The sequence below is a fragment of the Mauremys reevesii genome, linkage group 11 (genome assembly GCF_016161935.1).
Source record: "Mauremys reevesii isolate NIE-2019 linkage group 11, ASM1616193v1, whole genome shotgun sequence".
Lineage (NCBI taxonomy): Eukaryota > Metazoa > Chordata > Testudines > Geoemydidae > Mauremys > Mauremys reevesii.
In genome coordinates, this window is record NC_052633.1 from 18,439,023 (window position 1) to 18,450,722 (window position 11,700).

General features: G+C 45.2%; 1 long non-coding RNA gene across 1 annotated transcript in view; it reads left to right on the forward strand.

The window, feature by feature from the left end:
- LOC120375126 overlaps positions 1-11,700 on the forward strand; it is an 81,988-nt gene that overhangs the window by 48,504 nt on the left and 21,784 nt on the right. The window lies entirely within an intron of this gene.

Here is an 11,700-nt window from a genome sequence, read left to right on the forward strand (position 1 = left end):
AGAAGTATTAAGTCACATGACTAAAAATCCGTGGTTTTTTTTTTTTTTAAATTCTTGCTAGCAAGAGGCATGCAAAACTTCCCCATTCAGGCATCCTGCTTTTCAATATATCCTATTCCCCAGCCCTCATTTGTGCCTGGCCCAGTTAGACTGGAAGTTTTGGGGGGAAGGTAAAGCTTTCAGCACACTGTTCATACAAATAACAATCATTTCAATGACAAATGCACATACAGCATGTGTGTGAATGTATACGCACAGTCATTCACAGATATAGCTCAGCTAATCTATTTTCCTCTCTAGATATACTGTACTTGAGCCATAAACCAATTGTGGAAGGGAGCGTTTTTGTGTTGTAATGAAATGGAGTCGTCTCTGAGCACAAGTGGTTCCACTTCAAGCGCTGCTTCAAGTGCTGCTTCACAAATTAAGCTTTTAATTCAATCTATGGGTTTTTTTAAAAATCGGAGTTGCCAGCCAGAGAGCAGCAGCTTTTACTTTAGTTTATGTTTTTTTTTTTAAATCTTCCCTTTAAATGCTTGTTTGTGTTTCACGATTTGACTTGTTGTAATTGTCCATTTTAGCTGTCCCACTCAAACCGATATTTCATTCACTGCTCCACAGGAACAGATTCCCCAACTTTTGGCAATGTTCTCCTTTCCCTACAGCAGAACTTGGCTCTGATATTTTGCTTTCCCTACTTGCGCAATGTTCAGTTGAAGTTCATGGGAGGTTCCCTGCCTGTACGGAGAACAGAATATTACAGTTGACTTGATGAGATCAGCTGAGTGGCTCTCCGAGGAGAATTTTGCCCACAGTGCTGAACATTTACTTGCCAGCCTATTATTTACTGTAGTCATGGAGCTTATGTAATAGCCACGTCTCCTGTGCTGTTCCTTCAAAAATACCAACCTCAAAATCTTTAGTTATTGGTGGTGTGGGGAAAAACATGTATCAAACTGAAGGGAAAACAGCCACAAAACATTATTATACAGAACTGAAATCTGTGCATAGCAGCCCGGGAAGATGCACAGCGCCAGAAACATATCCCCACTCACTGTTGTTGGAGCATGTTTGTTTGGAAATCTGCCACCATGTTTTCACATTTCACTGTCGAGGGGCAGACAGTACAGCAACTGATGAGAACTTGCAAGCTATTGTCTGTAGTCACTGTATTTAGTTTACAGGGTATCATGCTCACTGCTTTGGTCATTCAATATAGTCATTAAAACTGGTTGTAAAATGAGGTTCTTGTCCTGAAGAAACTAGTGCCAAAACCAACATTCACTGCCCTGTTTTTATCAGGATGTTTGAGTAAAACAAAATATTTTGATTCTGAAATGCTCCGCAGGGCCTCATGGGACATACAGTTCAGGTGCCTCATGCTCCCATTCTCCTCTCTACCCTGGACTCCTTGGTTGGACTACATATCCTCTGATGCACCACAGGAGAGGTGATATGTCATGGCTGTCCTCTGGCCAGAGTGCATCATGGAAGGTGTAGTTTGGCTGGGAATCTTGGCCCCCAGAAGAGAATGGAAGTATGAAGCACACAGACTCAAATGCCTATGACCCATCCCAACAGTATTTTAGAATAAATATATTTTGGTTTTTCATTCATTTTTTTTGATGAAGAATCAAAATTTGCCATGGAAAGCAGACGTGTTTCAAAAAAATATTGTTTAATCAAAAAACTGATTTTCTGTCAAAAAAACAGCTTAAATGGAAAAATTTTGACCAGCCCTACCAATCATCATATCAGGCAGGAGAGCTTGACCAGTTCTTTTAGACTCTGAGTTCTTGGAGCAGTGACCCTCCGATGCACATCATGTGTTTGTGCAATGCCTACCACAATGGGGTCCTGGCCTGGTTGAGACCCTTAGGTGCTACCATAATATAAATCATCATCATAAACCAGAATTCTTGAGCTTTAGAGACTGGATTGGTAGTAAATTGATATCTTTTCTTCCCTCTGTGGAACACTATCCATGGACGCATATGATCCTATACGTAAGGAACTGACATAGTTTCATCTAGTGTGGGACTTCAGTGCTTAAGGGCTTTGCTGAATTGGGGCCCATTTCTTTCCCAGTATATCATTTCTTTTTCTGTGTTTCCTTGCTAAGGGATTTTCTAATTACAGATTAGTAAGTGATTGATCATGGGTGGATGGACAGATCATTATCAGCCAGTGTGTCCAATCCATGTGAGTAGAAGTGCGAATTCCTGGACTAACCAGAGATTGTTACACCAGACAAGTGCTTAGAAGTATTGATCTGATCTGACTAAATAGCAGCTATGCTGAGGCCGTGCACAGTTGCCAAATTGCAGTGGGACACAACAGCTGGAGAAAGTCATAGGAAGCCAGGAATTACTCAGCTGCCGCCCCTCCAAACCACGTTTGACATGCTATTTATCTTCTGCCTCTGAAAGTCTTTCTTTCCAAGTAAGTGAGCGTGGGTATGTGATAGCTCTGGGGGTGTTTTATTTTCTGTTGAACAAACAAATTTTGAATGAGCAGAATCAGAGAGTCTGAAATGGTACAAAAGCAACCCCTGCACTAGTTAGAAAATGTGAGAAATTAAATTAGGTCTAGGAAGATGCCCTTAGCTCCAGGAGCAGTGTCAGGGATTAATTTAAATTGTCTCAGAGAGACAAAACTCCCTTCCCATTTAGGTCCCAGCACACACATTTGCTACAGGTTGGCATGTCCCTCACCAGTAGCAAAACAGAGCTTTCATATTAGACATCTGCAGCCCACTGCTTGCCACCTTCCTCTCTGGAGTGACTCTGTGTGGCTGCCGCACTTATTGGTAGTGTTCTGGAATATCCTGCCCCCTGGAGCACTCATGGACGCGTGTTGCTGAATGCTCCTTATGCTAACCTACGAGTGGAGCCTGGTGCTCTTTCCCCAGTGCCAGATGCCAGCCGCTCCACAGGAATGCAGGGGGAGGACTGGCCACGCTCTCCCCCAACCTGGCTGTTACATTTCCTCTTGAGGCTTGTGGTGCACTCCCTCCATGGCAAAATAGTCTGTCACTCGAGGTGAGGTGTGAATTGTACCTATCTCCTGAGCAGGTGTGGTGGGAGAAGACATTTGAAGTTACACTGGGGAGGCAGGTAGCTCTGGGGAACTAAGAATTACATCATATGTCTGTACAGTGTATAGCACCCAAAGGGCTTGGTTTCTAGAAGCTTCTGTAATACAGAATGATGATTCTTTGAATCAACCTTTTTTGCGGTTCACATTATTCTAGGCAGCTTTGGGGTATTAGAAAGGTAGGCTGGGATTATCAACAACTGGCCTTACTCAGCTTCCAAATTTCCGTGGGACCAGTTAGGCCAATGATGAGTGCTTCTGGACAGCCCAGCTAGCACTGGGTGGAGAAAGCTCATTCTGTTTCATGATTTTAATATTGTGAAACTTGGTTTCGTTCCAATGAGGAATGAAAACCAAACATCTCAACTCTCCAGAGAAGGGAATGGAGTTCTGGAGCTACTGGGTTCCCTAATTCTGAGGCAGTCCACCTTGTGGACCACCCCAGGGCCACGGATGCTGGAATTCCTGGGTTCCCATCTGCAGGGCAGTCCACATGGCTGGCTGCCCCAGAGTCACAGACCCCAGAAGCTGTGGACCCTGGATTCTGTCAGAACATCAGCAACATTGAATTATCTCCATGGAACACTTCAATTTTGCCAAATCAGCAAATGTTGACAAAACAATATTTTTGTCAGAATTTTTCTGACCATCTCTAATCCAAACATTACTGTCGATGATGCCCTGAGGAAAAATCTCTCTGTACTTACAGGGTGTGTCCAGCAAGCATGCATGAGAGAACCATGAAGTTAAAAAAGCATTTTCATTTCTTATGATGAACTATGAACAAGACAAGCTCCCCAACAAAAAAGGTGCCCTTGTGTTAATTTGTTATAAAGCATGAAATAGGGCAATTTAAGGAAAATTAGAATTAATATAAAACATTTGTCTCCAACCCATTAAACAATAACATGGAACAGTACAACCGTCAATAAATACAGTGCGGTGAGATGAATTTAAATTAGGCTTCATGTAATACCATGCAATCGCCCTTTTAAAAGAAGAGATTAGATATCAGATATTTACATATTTTCTTATCGTAACACACTTGGTATATACCTAGCTGACAGGGGGCCTTATAAAGTAATAAGCTGAAAGGTAGACCACCATCCGTTTATTATGATGATTCATTATTTGTACTACTGTAAAGCCCAGGAGCTCTCGTCATGGACCCGGACCCGATTGTGCTAGGTGCTGTACAAACAGAACAAAAAGACAGTTCCTGTCCCCAAAGAGCTTACAATCCAAGTTCTCTGTTTTTTCTTTCCCCCTGTATTGTTCTATTCTAAGAAGTGAGATCTGGAGGGGAAGTGATTTTCCCCCATGAAAAAGTTTAATTGAATTTTTTTAGTTCTGTCAACATTTTTCTTTGAAAATTTCAAGTTGGTTTAATATTAAAGTAATTTTTATTTAAAATCTTAATTTAACCATGTAAAATGTTTCAGGGCCCTGCCTTGAATTGCTTATTCACCCAAAACTCTCTGGGCAGTCAACAGAAGCTGGATTCTAACTCTAAGCACGGCCCAGAAGCCGGAACAACTCCTAGTGTGTAAGTGTCACTCCCCAGTGGGAGCCCTGAGAGGCCTTGTGAGTCACAAACACAGCCCTCTGCATCACAATTCTTTCTCCCTTTGCTTTGGTTTGCGATTTGCGGCTGTCCTACACCAGCCCCAAATGACAACCAGCACACGGCAGTTCAGATGCATTGGTGGGAGAGTGGAGGATGGTGGAGCTAAGCTCTGATCATTCCTCACCCTTCCCGGAGCACACAGCATGTTCTAGGAGGGGTGAGTAAGCCAGCACACAGCATGTACCTGGACCCAAGGTCTGGATGCAGAGGTGTGATGGGGCTTTTACTTCCATGCACCAGTGTTCTGTCCAAGTCCCAGTCAGACACAGTCCATAGTGTCTTGACACTCATATTCGTTTGCTGTTGTTCCCCTCATGTCCTCCCGGTTCTGTCTCCTGGCTTGGATTGGAGACTCCTCAAACAGGCAGTCAGCACTGACTCAGTGCTAATCAGGGTGGCAACATCTGTTGCAGGGTTAGCAGTACAGTCAGGAGATTAATTACCTTGGGTGGGCTTTAATCCATTGCCTACATTGTCAGAGAAATAGCTGGCTGCCTAGGTAGCGGTTGTCACAGACAGCACGACCAACAACATTTATGTATAAATGGACAGCTCTCTCCATAAATATTATTGTTCATGCTTAAGTGGGTAAATGTTGGAAATGAAAAGGACTCTTGAAAGGACAAGTCAACATCATGACGTTCCAGATGTTCCTGACTGAGCATCAGGAACCAAACTTCACTGAGTGCTGGAGGCAACACAGATGCGCCTCTCCTGGGCATAGCGAGAGAACAGAAGATCAGTAAATTAACATACAGATTTCATTTGAGACTCGTAAAAAGATGCCATCAACAATTTGAAATGACAAGTAGGACGTGAGATGGAGGCTATGCTAAACCACATCACTGGCCCAGCAACTCCATTATGCTTCCTCCGGCAGAGCCAATAGCTCATGCTTCAGAAGGTGCAGCTCCCTTATAGTGCACTAGGCAAGGCCCTGATTCAGCATGCACTAAAGCAAGGCCCAAATAAATAAAGACGCAAGAGCCTAATCCAACTCCCAGATCAACAGGTGTCTTTTCATCGACTTCAGCGAGAGTTGGATTAGGGTTTAAGTGGGAAACGTCCCTGCAACCATCGCCCCATATTCCCACTCTGTGAATACATTCCCATGGCTCCAGGTGAGGTGGCTCCTTGTTCGCATTCCCTGTCTTTCTTCACCAGGGCCTGGCTGTGAAAGCAGCTCACCCGTAGGGAGCCTCAGGGAAAGCCATTTCTGTTCCCACTGCAGTCAGCTCTGCCCCTGGAGCACCTGCAGCCTGGCCCCAGGGAGCGGCCAGCAGACGGGTCCCACCCACAAGTAGCCAGAACAAGAGGCAAGCTTACAGTGAGCAGCAGGTTGGAAAGGGAGAAGGGAGCTGAGGGAATAATTGATTTCTCAGGTTGGTGGTCAAACGAAAAAATTTGAAGGCCCCTCACTGCTCTCCGCCCTCCCCCGAGCACCTCCTGCCAGCTGCCAAACAGCTGATCGGTGGCCCCACCAAACAACTGAGGCTGGTGGGTGCTGGGCACCCCTTATTTTTTTTCCGTGGGTGCTTGAGCCCTGGAGCACCCACGGAGTCGGTGCCTATAGGTGGAGCTAATCAACCAGCCAACTAGTGGCTGGCCTCTCACCTCAGGGGAATTGTATAACCTTGTACCTTCACAGAGAGACTACAAAGGGTAGAGGCGAGTGGGGAAGTGGATGGCTACACAGGGCATAGCATGGAGGACAGTGTAGGGGTTGGTGTCCAACTGGTAAATGTTCACTAGGGTAGCATGGCCAGCAATGGTTGGGAATGACTGGTTTACAGCCTGCTGCATGAGAGCTGGTTACCCTGAGCACAATAATTCTACCAAATCAGATAATGCCCAAGAATAAAAATAACAGAGAAAGGCAGGAGAGGGCCAGTCCACTTGAAAAATGATTGGCTAGTAACCAGCCCCTCAAAAGCAGGGGCTGTTCCTGAAAACCCTCACTCCTGGGATTAATATTCCTGCAAGTAGCCCCGATGACGCACGTACTGCCACAGATGGAAGCAACCCCGTTACAGTCAATGGGCTACTTCTACGAGTAAGGGTCAACAAGATCAGGTTCCCACCCAATAGCTACTGAGGCACTGAGGGAAAGCTTCTCCTTCACACTGCGCTGGTAAATGAACCTTTGAGGCTCTTTTACACTGCCAGAATGGTGCAAAAGGGCTTTCGTGTCAATGAGAATAGGGCCAGGTGTACACTACAAAGCTATGTTGGTCAGATTGTGAAAAAAACCTACCCCCCACCCTCCCATGGCTGACATAGCAACACAGGCAAAACCCCTGGTATAGATGCAGTTGTGGCGACAGAAGAGCACTTTTGTCAGCATAGCTAACGTCATTAGAAGACATGGTGTTCCTGCACCGGCAGAACTTCTCCTTGTGTCGGTGTACACCACGCCTACACCAGGGGGCTCTGCTGGGCTGGCTCTCCTGGCAAAGGGTTCATAGCGTAGCTAGACAAAACCTACGTGCTTGTCTACACATGGAGTTAATCAGGAATAGTTAATCTGCTTTAAAGTCAGACCCTACATTGTTCTGGAAGAACTTCCAGGTAGCAGGTCTAGGCCAGGCCTAAGACCCTGAGGCTGGCAGTAGTGTAACCACCAGAGGGCAGCAGTTTTTAAAAAAGAAATCTGAACATTGTTCAAATCTCCAACCTTCCCTTCAGGGCATGTGCACAAGTGGCCATCTGTGTTTTCCTTTCAGTCCCCATCATGTATCCTTTGATCAATGGCAGTTCAGGACAACAAGGCAATATAGGAGATTGGTTTCAGCAATTGCACCTATAACTGCTATTTATAGTGAGTAAATCCTGGAGAATCAGGCTCTCCATTTATACGGAAGGAGCAACTACGTGCAGTATAGGACCCCAGTACATGGCACACTGAGACTATTCACTGACTTAGCTCAAGTACTGGTTGTGCTTTGGTCTAACATCTGATTGGAGGGGGTCAGAAAAGTAAGAGCACTTTTTATAAGCTCCATTTTCTCTCTGTGCACAGGTGTCTGTCTCCCCCTATTACTCCCCCCCACTGCACCCACTTGGCCCGGTGACCACCAGGAACTGCATAGAGATCATCCCCACAATTACTAGGCGGTGGACCATGGACTCTTCCCGCTGGGGTACCTGCCTAAAGGTCTACAGGCACCTCGGAGGTTTTCTGTGCTACTGTCAGGTGTAGGAGATGAGAGAGGTCATTGATTACTCATGGGAGCAAACCCTCCGATATCCCTGCAGGCGAGAGCTGTGATGTTGCCACACGGGCAGAGCTATCCCCCAGAGCTTCTATCAGGTGCTGCTTCTCCAGCCCTCAGCCCCTTGTGTGCTAGGTTGGTGGCTCCCTCCCAGCCGCTATGGTCCAGGTTTATAGGCAAACCTTACCCCTCACTCACCAACCTGCAAGGTTCTGTAATTCTCAGGCTTTCGTGTGAAATAGCCGGGTTCTACTCTAACAGCTTTCTAGTACCCTCCAATTTCCCTTCCCGCGGCTTATAACTGTGAAGTGACTAATACTCACGCAGTCGGCGGAGGGTGGTAGCAGAGGGTTGGGTGTAATCAGCATCCATAGTTAGCCTAGTCCAATTCTACCTCAGGTAATATTTCTGTTTTGAGCCATCTAATCACAGACATCTATTCAGAGGCTGGCATGGACAGCCAAAGTGGTCGGAAAAAGCGAGCATAATGTTCTGGCTTTTCCCCCCTGCCAAATTAACAGTGAAGACCTTTTAAAGGCTGCTTCATTTAGCCACTCTTATTATCAAAAATATTCCACAAGCTAGAATCAGGCCCTGAGTGCAGTTGCACTGCTGAGATAACTCCCACTGTTGGATCAATGGCTGGCAGGGTTCCACTGCAAAGAAGCTTATAGCAGCATTGCAGGCCACTGCTGTTAGCGCTTGACATCACTAGTTCTCTGTGTGAGCACAACTGAAGGAACCACCGAGTGAGGGGAAGAAGGGGCAAGATGAAGGGACGTTTTTCCTGGCCTCCCCTCTTACAACGCTGTGCTAGGATTAAAATACATTTCAAAATGTTGGGGAAGAGAAAAAGGAAATGAACTGGAATTATGATACTGCCTGTCTCCTTTTATTTTCCTGCGTATTTAAGTGGCGGGGGAAGGGGAAACTCGGGTTTGGGACATCATTCTGGATGTGGTTTGGAATACATTTTTTAAAGAGAGAGGTTTTAAAAGGAGAACACTAAGCAGACAGGGAAGTGACATGCCATTTATCCAGGTTTTGTAAAGTAATGAGCTAGATTCCTCGGTGATCAATCTCTCCCCTTCAATTAACTGCAATAAATTTCTCATAAAATATTCTAAATAATGCTGGACTTTCCTCATGCCTTACATTATTTATGGGACATGTTTATTATACTTGTCCTTAAAGCAACTTTATATATTGTGTCTTATTTCTCAGCCAGAAAAACAAGTTGTAGAGTTATTTCAACTGAACATTAGCATTGCTATCTTTCTTGTAACACACACGCATACTGCCCCTTAGAGGTGACATCCTGCCATGACCGCTGGAAATCAGAGCTATTAAGATATACTTTGATTACAATGTGTTCATGCCATTTTGACCATCTGGGTGGTTTGTTAGAACTAGGGTCTATTCTGTACTGGAGAGGGTCCATATTCTGATCTCAGAAACACCAGTGTAAATATGGGGTAACACAACTGATTTCAATAGAGGTAGTCCATGTTTACAGTTGTGTATCTGATGTGAGAATCTTGCCTTAGGTTTGTTTCCTGAAAAGGCTGTCGTGTAAAGCTTTAAGAATCACAGCTATAACTGCAACAGATTTCCAGGTGCTGCTGGACATCCCCACAGTTGGAATATAAGAACTCCCATGTCGACTTGAGTCGAATTGACATGTTGCCATCCTCTGTAACAAATGAGAATGGAAATGATGAGAGAGGAAACAGCAGGCTAACGCTATTACTTCATCAACTGCTGTAACAACCAACAAGCCCATTACTACTCTGCTTTGCTGCTCACTGGGGACTCTGCCTCTGCAAAAGGATGGGCATCCTCACAGACTGTAAGACAATGACAGCCCAGCCAGGCCTCGGCCACCCCAAGGGAGGTGATCTCCTGTCAAACTAGTCTCTGTCTCCTGCCCTGATGGAATATAAGCCCCCCTCCCCCATCTCATTCTTTTCATCAGCCAGCTGTCTCAGACCTCGCCAGCTAGAAGCAGTAACAGACAGACAGAGGGAGAGAGTAATCAAGGACTAGAAAAAACTTTCTTGCGTACAGTCTGTCTTATCTGACAATTTCCCTGGCTAAGGCTTTACATTAAACAAACCAATGTGCGCATTTTCAAGTGGGGACTGAGCAGGAAGCTGTATGAGAGGCAAAGCCGTCATGTAAACACATTGGGAACTGGGACATTTAATTTAAAGACAGAAGAGCTAAGAGCACAGATGAGCGCCTGGATTCGAAAGAATTGTGAGCTGCTCATCCATCTAGAACTAGTGTAACATTAAGTCACATGATAGACTCTGAGCTCCCATCTTGGCCTTTTGCTGTCATGCCAGCAGAGACTGGGAGTGCTGTAGAATAAGTGGATCTGAGGCCATAATTTGCAGTGATTACATTATTCAACAAATTTTTTTTGCTCTTTTCTGGTCCCAGTTCTCTTGAATCTATTAGTAATCCCAAATTATTGGCCAAATAATTTCTGTGAATAATGTAAAAATGTGAATTAATATGTATGGAAATGTTTCTGCACTATCTGCCCAGCTCTGCTCTGGGAGTAACTGTAGACAGCGGGGAAGAAGGGGGCTGCTCCCATTGCAGCCTCCCTCTTATCAATTCAGGAGCAGTGCCACAAACGCCTCATGCCAGAAGGTGGCATAGGGTGAAGCCAACAGGTAGAAGTAGTATGAAGGAAAATGGGAGATCTCTCTGCTGGGAAAGCAACCACACCCGCAAATCATACACTGACAGGATCTAACAGCTTAGCACAGGGGTAGGCAACCTATGGCACGAGTGCCGAAGGAGGCACATGAGCTGATTTTCAGCGGCACTCACACTGCCCGGGTCCTGGCCACCGGTCCGGGGGGCTCTGCATTTTAATTTAATTTTAAACGAAGCTTCCTAAACGTTTTAAAAACCTTATTTACTTTACATACAACAATAGTTTAGTTATATATTATAGAATTATAGAAAGAGACCTTCTACAAACATTAAAATGTATTGCTGGCACGCGAAACCTTAAATTAGCGTGAATAAATGAAGACTCGGCACAGCACTTCTGAAAGGTTGCCGACCCCTGGCTTAGTGGCTACTAAATAACATTGGCCCAGATCCCCAGCTCTGGCTGAGAAGAGTACAGTGCAATTTGGGAAGGGTGTGCTGAATTAGCAGCCAAGGAACAGCTAGGTGCGGAGAAGTCCTGGTCATCTAATCTGCCAGCTATTGGCCAGTGTCAGGGTACAGGGATAAGAGGCCCTGGGAGAAGTTAATGAAACATGAGGGGTGTGGGTGGGTGGGTGGGTGGGTGGGGTGTTTGTGTGTGTTTGTAAAAGAAACAGGGAGACTTCCTTGTAAAATGTTACTGATCCCTCAGGGAGCCCATTTATTAGATAAGACTTTAATTAGCAATAGGTTGCGGGAGATTGTAGCTCTTCTTGCAATTAACTCTCGAGAACCACCGAGGTCAGCCTAGAGATCATCCCCACAAGGGTTCTGCTCCACTGAGGAAGGAATTTATACCATGCAGGGAGCAGACTGCAGTTTTGCTCAGGATTTCCTGAGATTCGAGCACTGCAGGCCAACTTTTTCCAGAACGACACCCTCTGTATTGGTAGTGAAAGTCTCTGACAGCTACTTTTTTTCGTTTCCTCTGCCTTTTTTTTTTTTTTTTTTTACTTGCTTTCTTCCTGTGAAGGGATTAATTTATAGCATTAGGAACTGTCTTCCCCTCCCGTCCCCCCAATGTCACACACACAC